The sequence below is a fragment of the Manacus candei genome, unplaced genomic scaffold (assembly GCF_025592945.1).
Source record: "Manacus candei isolate 608988 ecotype Guabito, Panama unplaced genomic scaffold, ASM2559294v1 h1tg000083l, whole genome shotgun sequence".
Lineage (NCBI taxonomy): Eukaryota > Metazoa > Chordata > Aves > Passeriformes > Pipridae > Manacus > Manacus candei.
In genome coordinates, this window is record NW_026138131.1 from 1,086,241 (window position 1) to 1,098,248 (window position 12,008).

The window sequence follows — 12,008 nt, forward strand, 5'->3', positions numbered from 1 at the left end:
TTGAGGTCTTTCTGTTAGTTCTGATGAAAAAATATGAAAATATCTTTTTTTTTTTTTGTTACTGTTTAATTTTGATTAAGTCTCACTGTAACAGGTCTTTCAACTACTCTTGTATTACTGAAAATTATAAAATAAAATAGAGTTTCAAAACTGTTTATATTAGCAGAGAGTTTCCCAATTTGAAAAGTGAAAGAGTACAAAAAATGAACTAGGTCTTGAGCCTTTTAAAGGCCAGGCAACTTATGTAAGCAAGACTGAAAAGTTTTGTAAAATATTTATGTTCTGTCATTTTTCCCTTAAGAGGTAAAAGAAACAGTATACATCTTCCTTCCTGCTTATCTTCAGCTATTTGGTAACCATAGCTACATCTCAGGATTGGTTACTTAATAGAAACAAATACTTCTATAGGACGTTTGGTTTACAAGCCTACAAAATTTTTTTCCTTTGCAAATATCTTCAGGGATCCCCTTATTTCTTACTGAAAAGAACTTACTGTTACTTTAAATTAAGAAAAAGTAAGAAATTTCCCAACTTACAATATTTGGCCACACTATGGGTAAGAGTTCAGCTTCGGCCAAGGACCACTTCTGAAAACTCTTCTGTACCTATGCAGAGAGGTACTGAATTGAGTGATTTTCTTGGGGATGTTTGCAACAATAGGGCCTAAATACTGACCCAAACAGAGAACCTCTCCTTGTCACCATGGATTACATCCTTTCTGTTGTACCTCCGAATCACAAATGGTTGAGGTTAAACCTCCAAGGGTCATCCAGTCCAACCTGCACATTCAAGAAAGGCCACCTACATATTGTCAGAATTAACAAGACACCACAAAAATCATGTACAACATGATCTCTTACATAAAGGCTTTCTCTGTTCTATGTGAGAGACCAATGCATTTTCAATTTCATACTGACCTGAAATGGAGATTGCTAACCTTTTTAGCAGGTAAGGTCTCAAACAGACTTAAATTTTAAAAAATCCAAAAAACCTAAGTCCTTAGTCCTATCAGTCTCATTTACAGCAGGTTCCCAAGGGTGAATAATACTGTCTATGCTAGAAACTTGAGGTATTGAATCTACAGGCATCAAGCTTTAATTTTCACATGCTCATAATTTCCATGAAAATTGAGCTCACACATGCCCTTGAAAATTTATTCTCCCGTTTTGCATTTCTTTCTTAACACACCCTTCATTTTACACCAACATTAACTGGGGTTTGATATTCTCCAGTTTCAAGGTAGCAAAAAACCTTCTAACCAATCTCTGATTTCTAATTCTTCTTCACCAGCCTAGCTACACAAGTTTCAGTCTTGGTAAAAAAGGTTTTCAATGTCCAACTGTTCTGAAGTACAATCAAGTGAACTTTATATCAGGAAGTTTGCATTTAGACAAATGAAAAATGTCTCCTTTTAATTTAGTTGCACGCTGCTGAAACTTGTATCAACAGGAAACCAAGCCAGGCCACTCACTTCTCTCCTCACGTACTCTCAGGTGCCGGCTCCATGTTTTAATACATCAGTTTCTACTTGTCTTAAACTTCCTACTCCACAAGTCTCTTTTGTCCATAGTATGTCCCCTTTTCTACTTCTTGTGCTACATTAAGCAAATATGTCTCTCTCACTCCAGGCTCAGCTCCTTTTGACATACCAGTCAACCAAGAGAAGTATCACAACCCATGGGGATAAGATATATGAGAAAACATGCTAACAATTAAGATAAGGATCTGTCTCAGGAAGGAAAAGTTGATAAGCATTCTTGTCTAAACAGCTGAGGGTGAGAATGACAGAACATGTTTGAAATGGCTGAGAACCGTGTTGGATTACACTAAAATAGGAAAACATTGGAAAAATAAAAGGAAGGAGACAGGTTGTGCATAGGGATCTGTTTGGGGGTTCTCATGAAACAGATAAATATTAGAGTAAGCACTGCTATTGTGACAACACTGAATTAGGAGGTTTGGGGGGTTAACAACTTATTTTTACATTCTGTAATATTTCGGGTCTAAGAAGGAAAATGGAGTAGAGGCAGGGGTTAATATTTGTTTGCTCTATCCACAGATGTTAAATTCCATCAACCAGCCAATATATCATCCCATACATAATCCAAATTTATATCAAAAATAGATAATAGCAATGGATGATTTCTTAGCTGAGATTTTTTTTACAAGGTACTGATTGAGTCAGGATCTTAACTTACAGTACTGTAGCTAAATGCCTATTGACTAACTAGAAAGATCGCTACACAGCAGCTACTATTTTTATGCCTTTAAAGTAATTTTCTCAAAGATGAGTGTGTCTGGGTTTTTTTTAGTTCCAGATTTTAAGTGAAACAACATGGTGTTTAGTACAACATTTATATTAGTTTATTTCTTTAAGATAATTTATCAGCCTTGTCTTTATTCAGGTTCTCATCACTATTCACTAAAGCATCAAATTCTCTATTCACCAAATCACTAAGCTCCAAAACAATAGTAACTTTTTTCTTCAGAAATTATTCAACCTATGTTACTAAAATTGTTAGGATCTCAGAAATCCTTTAGATAGACAGTCTGTACTCAAGATTAAGTCATGAGTTAAGAACTTAATATTAACCACAAAAAATCAATAAATTCCAAATATGTGAACTAGGAAATTTAAATTTTTCCTGTTAGAGAAATAGTAATAGTTCTTTTTCACAAAGAGATAGAAAACAATAGAAGTTAAAATTTCAAACAACACTATTTTGAGTAAACCATGAAAAATACAAAAAACATTATACCAAGGAAAAGAATTTATTAATTAACTTTCAGTCTCCAGTATTTTAGTTTAGAATGTTCTTGTGTATTTTATGAATATCACCAACTGTCCTGACCTACGGATAGTTCACCAGAAGTTTCTGTCTCTGCAATATAAGAAATCCCTAACATTTTGATTTTTATTTCATTATGTTTTTAATTTACTTCCCCTTAGAAGTACTTGTGATTTCTTCATCCCTGCCGGTCAAAGAGTCAATTCTCTCTGACCTCGTAGCACCAACAACTACACTTTCCATTAGGTATGTGTAAACACTTACAGTCTTCCATTCTTGACTTTTCATTTTCTCAGGGAGTGAACTTGATGACATCCTGAAAAGATCTTGGGATCTTCAGAAGGAATGTAACAGAAGGGTTTCCACAGGATTTCATAACATGAGTGTTACCTTTTGAATTTTGCTATGCCTGACAGGGCATAGCAAAGTCACTGCATACGAAACCATAGCACTGTGGATGAAGTAAGATTCAAAATTATCAGAAGCAAAATATCTTCCTTTGTTACTCTTTTAGCACCAGCCTTACAAAAATCTGGTGTGGTCCTTTCCTCAGACATGAATTGCTCAGAAACTGAGGAAAGTCCCAGAGTGATTTAAAACACGTACTCAGGAATGTGCAGTGACAAGCATAACTAACACTGTTCTGAGCTGTCACGATCCTCAGTAAATGACAGAGCTCCTGCAGGTTTTTACATCAATAAATCTCTCGATCAGCACTTTAAAAATTAAAATAATGTCAAGTTGACAAGGTTTATTCAGAAAATCAATACAGATATTTTACACACTCCTTGGTGTCTTTTGAAGCCTTTGTTTCTATCTTCCCTAAGTGTTGGTACTTTTCTATGTCCTCAGAGAAATTCCAGCTATGAACAATTTTTTCTGTCTCTGCTACTCTGCCACTCATTTTAAAAGCTGATCTGTGGTTTCTAAAAATAGCTGGTAAGAGGTAATAAAACTGTGTCTAATATAACTGCAATTCTAACACAAGTTTGTGAGCTTAGTGTTATTTTTACATGAAAGCCTGGCTGAGTCAGAAAGACACCAGTAATGAGGGGAAGATTCTTTTTTTGTTACAAGATCAGTGAGAAAGCTTTCTGTTGAACACATAATGATGTTCCTCATTAAACTCCTTCTATTACTGAATCACATTTTGGAAAATGGGTTTTAAATAAATCTATAGTATTTTTTTTAACTGTTGGAATCCTTCCAGAAACAGGAGGTGGTGGAAGAATAAGGAACTGAGGTGAATAAAGACTACTGGATGGTTGTAAAGAGAGTGTAGGCATTTCCAGGTGGATTTGAATCAAAAATCTATGGCTTGCTATAACCAAGATTCTTCACTGGCTGTATTAGCAGCTATTATTCCAAGATTAGCAGTGATTTTGGATGTAAGAGGAGGTATAGTGAGTCATATGACTATTTTTGAATATCTTTGCCTGAAACCCCTTGTTTGTGCAGCGCAATATAAAGATGTGCATCATGAAAGACATTCTCCATTATTTCTGTGAAGTATACTGAGAAGAAGCTGGGTTTTCAATGTGTGACAAAAATACATGGGACAAGGGGGATAAGTGGGGGCAAAAGAAGGGAGACAAAAGTAACTTGTATCATGTTTACATCACAATTAAGTGCAACTTCTTCAAAAATCCAGTGACAGAGTATTTTTTTGTGCATCCATTTGGCATCATTGCCACCTTTTCCACACTCTCACAGCATAAAACATGGCAACAGTTGCTTGATTTCCTAGTGTAACTCCTTAATAATTATTATAGTACCAGTATGGACCACTGCAGTGGTTTTTCACTTTCAGTGCCTTCCTAAGCCCAAATACATCCTGAATCACTGATGACATGACAAGGTGCCACTGTACAGTACATGACTAAGTACAGAATGAGGGAAAGAGACAGTTAATACGCTGACTCTGGTAGAAACAGATATATACAGACTGCTTTATGGATCTGAAACAGAAACACGGTTTTGATGATTAGGGGAAATGGAAATTTCAGAAAGAAATTATATAACAGTGAAAAATAGTGGAAGCACCAATGAGAATTAATAATGTTCACTTATAGAAAAAAACTTTTAAAGATTGGATACAGAACTGTCTCCTCATTTTAACTTTCACTGTGGCCTTCTGATAATTGCCAAATCTGGATTGAGGTTTACTACATGCTAAAATTATATTTTTATATTTACTCCCATATGTTATATAGTCTTTTCTGTACTTACTGATTATATTCAGCATCTCTTTTCTCTGGAAATATATGACATAGTTTATGAAAGAATTAAGCAATAATCTAGCTACTGAAGATTTTCTTTGAAGAATATAATTTTTCATTTTTGTGGTCATTAGTAATTATTTAATTTTTAATTGAGTATAATTATATCTTTTAGTATTTTCAAATATAAAACCCACAAAAATAAATTAAACATTGGATGATATGTACAAATTTCCCATTATTTTAATGTTAAGGTAATGAAGGAACATATTTGTTAACATTATGATAAAGTGTTTTGCTTGGATAGTCTTATTCTGTTGCTCTGCCAGTATTAAAATTGGCTGTTAAGACAGAAAACAGGCTTAGAAAATATCTTTAAAACCTAATTTTGTCACTCTAACTGGACCAGAGTGTGCGTTAATAAAACATTACTTGCATCATACAGAAATTCTCAGCCACAGCTCTAAACATAAGAAGAGTGACTGCAAGGTGATTTCCCCAAAGGTATTTAGCAAGCCTTTGGCAATACTTAGGGTAGGTCCCCAGTCTGCTGAAACATATTCTCATGCTACCCTGACTGACTAGAAGTCTCCCTTTCGTGTAGAGAAATTAAACTTAAGAGACCTATATACATTAAAAACAAATTGCAATATCCTTGCATGATGAAAGTGATTCTTCTTTGTCAACAAAAGCGTGCTTTCTTTGTTCACACAACACAATTCTCAAGTGGAAGTCAAGCAATGTACTTTAACGTTACTAGAATCATCCTAAATGACTACAGACTGCTAAGATATGCACCATATGCACACCTCACCATAACATCTTCTGTTCATATGTTTGAAGAGAATGAGTCTATTAATGTAATTCCCTCTTGCCTTTACCTTAAAATCCCTTTTAGAACTAAGCAACCACTGACTCGATGCTAAGAACCGAGCAAAGCTCCAGTCTGTTACTGAACTGTGTGACAAGTTTTGACATCGCCATTACACAGAGGAAGAAATAAAACCTTAGGTCTACAGGAAGGGCTCAACCCCCAAATTTCTGCTTCTAGGACCCAACATTTAGCTGCAGAATTTTTGTGTATTTCTTCTAATCATGTTTATTAAAGGATGGAGTATTGGTTTTCTGGTAAATATGTATCTTTAAACAATACCTTTTTATATCACAAATTGGTTCTGTTTGGAAAAGCTATACCCTCTCACAGTGAATTAAGTCACATGGGTTTACTCTGAACATCCCAACTCAATCCATCCTAGAGCAAGAGTGTAATCTGAATCCCTTCCATGAAAGCACTATAAATGTTTTATTACCTGCAATTCTCAGTTCACCAAGAATAAGTTCTAACATCCCACGTAGTCCCAAATTTTACCTGTGTAATAAAATGATGTGTCAAATAGCAAGAATTCATTACCTAAACTATTGATTTGGTTCAGATGCTGGTAAAAAGTGTTAATTTTTCATGAGCCTCAGCACAGGTGATAAAACAGTGCAGAGTTTTCAAAGTATTGATCATCTCAAAAACTCCATGTGCCTTAGCTTAGTAACTAGAAAGAACAAACAAAACTTCCTACGATGGAAAGGAATTATTGTTTTCTTCTAGATTTTTTAAAAACTCTTAATTTCCAAAAAGTCCATCGAATGCTAAGTAAAATGATATCCTGTACGGAATGAATCAATCATAATACAAATCTATACTTTATACTGTATTCTGTGTTCCAGCTTGCAATGAGGTATAGCCAAATCTTATCTGTAAGTAATTTTCAGAAACAAATGCACTTTTACTTGCAAAAGTGAATTTCTGCAGTAAATGTTATCTCTAGACCTTCATTTTCTGCCTAGTTCATATTCCATTTAGTAAAGTTTTAGTAAAAAAAAGCCCACTGTTCTCTTTCAAATACGCTTTCTTAGGTAATGTTCTAACAAAAGATGCAGATCATAACTTATTTGACAATTTATTTGACAGAATTAGATCTATTGCTGAAATGAGAAAATAGTTAATTAGAGCAAAGAAGGCTAATTAGCATTTGTAAAAAAAGTTTTATCAAATGCTTTTAAAGTCTAAGCTTGCAAATGATGAAAACTCCTTACTGTTCCAAAGCAACTACTTTGTGCCTTCGTGTTCCTATGGAAGCAAATGCCACAACCTGCAGAATGCCTGCAGAAGGCATTCCTATTTCAAATCACACTGGTGTAGGACACATTTAGACCTTTTTTTCAGAACCAAGCACAGAATTCAGAAGGTTTTAGAGGACCTGGAAAAACTGAATTTTCATATGTGTTCGTCCCTTTTAAGAAGAGGAAATATAATGTTTTAAAACTCTTTATTGTCACTGATAGCTATATAGTCTGCATACCTTAAAAAATATGAGAACTCTACCTTCCAACAAAGAACTTAAAAATTATTTAAAAACTCACTGCTTAAAAAATAGAGGCACAAAGGCTGACATTACAATGGGAATCTGGAGAAGAAGCTGGGAATAGAACTTAAAATTTCTTTCACTGACTGTGATTTAATAGAAAGACAATCCTTTCTTCCTCCTAAAACATCAACATATTAATGTTGGGTGTATTTATGTAGATTACTGCACAATAATTCTATTTCAGGAGACTAGTGTTCAAAACTGTATTTCCTCAAAAAGAAAAGACATCTTGAAAATTTTTTACTCTTCAAGTAAAATCTGTAAAGGAGTTGTGCTATTGAGAAGTTGCTCCAAGAACTTGGCATTCATACATACAGCAATGAGGGAAACAACAACAGAGTAAAAGAAACCAGGAAACTCAATTACTCTTCAAAACAAAACCAAAACAAATAAGAGAACATCTACAGGAATACAGGTTTAAAAGGAAAATAAATCTGAAAATTAACAAAAAGGTAGACTTTTTTAATGAATCTGTGGAAATCGGCAAATGGTACATACACTGCTTAACAAATTCTTGCTGTTCTCATTGAGGAAAACCTTTCAGCACATTCCCATAGTGTGGAAAAGCTTTGTACTGTGTTTTCAGCTTCCCAACATGGTTACTCATTTTGTTGTCTGTCATACTAATCTATGAAACTGTACCAAGGACTCTATGCTTTCCCCTCACAAGAGACATTTCAGTGCCAGCAAGCTCTTTGGCTGTAGCACTGTTTCCATTCCAAACGAGTTGCCAGTGTTGCTAATTGAACTGTCACTGCTCCTGCTGTTCATATTATTTTATCCCATCCCTAAAAGCAGTGGGACAGGCTCTCCTTGTACAATTTAACTATAAAGAATTATTCTGCAAGTCAACAGAAAGAAGCTAATGATGAATTGGAAGCTATTCACTAGCAATGGATAGAACTTGTTAAGCTAAAACACCAAAAAGCATTCAATGTTTTAACTGAAGAGTGCAGATTCTATTCACTTTAGTGTGTTTGTGTTTGGCCTGTTTTATTCAGGCAAAGAATTGAAGAAAACCTTCAGTTTTTCCTGGAGTATCTGACATACTTTGTTCCTAAGTGAATAATGAATGCTGCAGCTTCCACTTAAAAAACAACACAACTTGTTCTGCCAACCCAGCCTTGCTCCCTTTTTCTATACTGTCAAACACTGCTTTCATGCACTCCATGAAAAAGATGAGACCTCTGTTTTATAACTGTTCTCTTCTCAGTTCCAGTGCCAAGCCAAGAGGCTGTCTGGCAGCATGGTGTGTTAAAGATGTTGCTTCTCCACCGCCTTCCTGAGCAGTGATTTCGCATCACTAAACAAACAGGACCTGGGGGTCAGAACTAAAATTGCCTCCCCAGTGAAGAGGGGTTGACTGTAGGATGGGACATAAAATCCCACCAAGGCTCAAGGCTTGACTCTATAGCACACTTTTAGCAGCTGTTGGGTGGGATATCAAGCCTTTCACATTGTATATCCCAAAATATATTAAATACATAAATATTTGTTAGTTCCACTAATGGAATTGTCTTGACTACCATCATGTGGAATCATCTTAATATTCCACCCAGAGGAATGAGCTTTTTTGACAGTGTGCTTACTGTAATTTTTTGGTTTCTATTTGAATAAGAGATCTAGAAAGATGGTTTCTGGTTGAAATATTTTCCTGGAATATCAGACATGACATGACAGTATATTTAATTATCACTTATTTCCCTTAAGTATTTATAGAATTGCACAATGGAAGATGGTACATATCTATTAACATCCATATCTAGCTTTTTCTCTACTTTTTTTTCTATTCACATATGTCTATTTTATCATAAAGTAGCTCTATAGATCACTTATCTAAGCAGATCCTGAAAGACTACCTGAGAGCCTGTTTATGTTGTGAGTCAAGGACAAGCTCTGAACTCCACTGAAATGAATAACAACTGAAAGAAAAGGGGAACAGAATGCTGAAACAGCAGCTGAAACCAAATAACCATGGGGCCAGGGCAGTGCACGGGAAAGAGACCACTGTTTGGGGAGCTGTCACCATGAAGGGAGAGATGCTGAAAGAGAATCTCTGCCTTCTACTCCTGGTATGGAAAAGTTTACACAGAGTCTCTCAGGGTAAGTGTATAGTACTTTTAAACTTAGGTCCAGTTTAGAGGAGTGAATCATTTGCTACTTGCTGAGTAATAGGTGATCCCCTTAAAAGAGCAGGGCTAAACTGTGTGTTTCTTTTCTCTGGGGAGTAGAGTTAAGACAAAATCTTATCAAACTTGGCCTTTCTTAGCCCAATAACACCAAAGGGCACAACTGCAAAAACACTGCCTTCTGAGTTTCTTGCCAACCTTTATTCAATGTTTAGCCCTTTCTGTCTACAGAGATATAGTTTCTTCACCCTCCCTTCACAAAGCACAATTTACCAAGAATAAATAATTTAAAAATATTTAAAATGGGAATTTTCTGGGCACTAGCTGGCTTAGGAGTGGCAGGCACTTTGTCAGCAGAACCCACCATGCCTGACTTTCTGACAGGTGAAATGAGGGGAAAATGGTGCTCAATTAGCAAAACCTCCCAACAGTGTATTTTTATGGGGAAGGTGACCAGAAAGAATTTTTGTGGTCACTCAGTGTGACCTCTTGGATATTACAGAATATCAAAGAACTAAATGTAATCCAGAATGTTGCATTCACTCTATTGCTCCATGTTTTGCACTGCTGTTTCTCTAGCAAGTGATAGTGTAAAGGCATGATTCAGTCTTGTTCCTGTGGATTAAAACTGCAGGACATATGCAGCACTGATGAAAGCTACTAATGAAATCTGACTGCTTGAGCTGAGATAGGAAACACTGCATATAAAATGACCACCTTAAAATGAGAGAGAGGAAAAATATTCCCAAAAAAACCATAATGACACCAATAAAATCAACATATTAATACAAAATCACCAGTTCATTCATTCACCCATCACTGAACAAACATTAAAGGTATCAATTTAGGGTCTATAGTAAGCTAAAAGCATCATCTGTGTCAATATGCTTTGAGTCAGAAGGCACAGGGAACAAAAAATCTATGCTTGGTCAATGGTAATCTCTATTCTGATAAAACAAGAAGCTTCTGAGAACCCTTCACTGCTTCAGATTTACTAGGGACAGATTTCATCTGTGGTTCCAATAAGCATCTTCCCTACTTGGAGGATTTCTTACACTTGGATATTCAGTGCAAGTGTTAAATAGATACCAGTAGAAAGTCATCCAAAACTTCAAAAGGAAAATTTCCAGAGCAATATTTGAAAGTAATTTCTTCTTTTTGAGAGGATTATTAAGGACAGTATGAAAACAGGCACTTAAGAAATCAGCAGAATGACATGATATAGTGCTGGTCTTTAACTAAGATAACCAGGAAAAGTAAGAAGATATAAAATGTTTTTTGTAATGTGAGCATTTTGGATTGACATGATTAATGGGTTTGTGGATCTCCTCACAGTTCTGAAAGGCATCACACTGTACCAGAAGTACAGCATATCTGTCAAACAAACTTGATATGAACCAGATGTCAACAAATAGAAAGAAAAACATTAATCTGCAGTTGCAGCTTTTCTATCTTTTAGGTAATTTCTTTTTTGTCTGTGATATATTAAGAAGTATACAGGAAAAATATATATATAAAACCCAAGCAAACAAATTTTGTTGTTTGGAGAGATAAGTGTAAATCCATTTAAAGCTATTTCATCTGCTAAAAAAATTACCAAAGTTTACTCATTGGAGCAGAGCAGACCCTAGATTTTCCAAGATAACTTTGTATCAGTTTGAGACAAAACCAGTTTAGCCTACTTTCCTCATAGTCCTTAAACATAAAGTGTCGCCTTAAAAAGATTTGGCTGAAAAATGGTGTCCAGCTGTTGCAGAATCCCTCTTGTCATATGAATTAAGTGCAACTACTTTGAAACATCTTTTGCAATTCTGCACTGCCTGGATATAGACTATTTGTCTGTGGCACTTAAAGATATATATCCTCCGCTCTTCTGAGTATTGTGACAAAAGCAGAGGACCAAATTATTTTATGCTTTCTGCTTCCAAAACTTAAAGATTACAGCTCTCCATATTTGTTCCACTTAACTTTGGCATAACTACTTCTGCTAAGGAATGATCAAGATATTTTTAAACAACTTGTTTCTCTAACTTCTTTGTCCAGAGATCACAGCAGCTTGATAACAATACTGAAAAAGGAGATAAGAATTCCTTTTAAAAAAACTTTGGCTGTGTGCTGTGCAAAATGAAAAGAAAGAAAAGAACATTGACAGCTGAGCAGAGCAGTTCATACTTCAAAGCATGAAATTTAGTTATTTTTGCAATATTTATAATTTCTTTCATGTTATATGATAAGCTCAAATCCTACAAGTTTTTCACATACTAAGAAATCCCATTAAATTCCTTCTTAGAAAAAAAACCAAACAAAACTTACAAAACTGGCACACAAATATATGAAATCATTCATCTTTTTGGTTTTTTTATTTACTTTTCTAATGCAGTGTCTGTTAGTTTCACCATATTTTTATGGACTATCACAAAAAAATTATTATATTATCTAAACAATTTACTT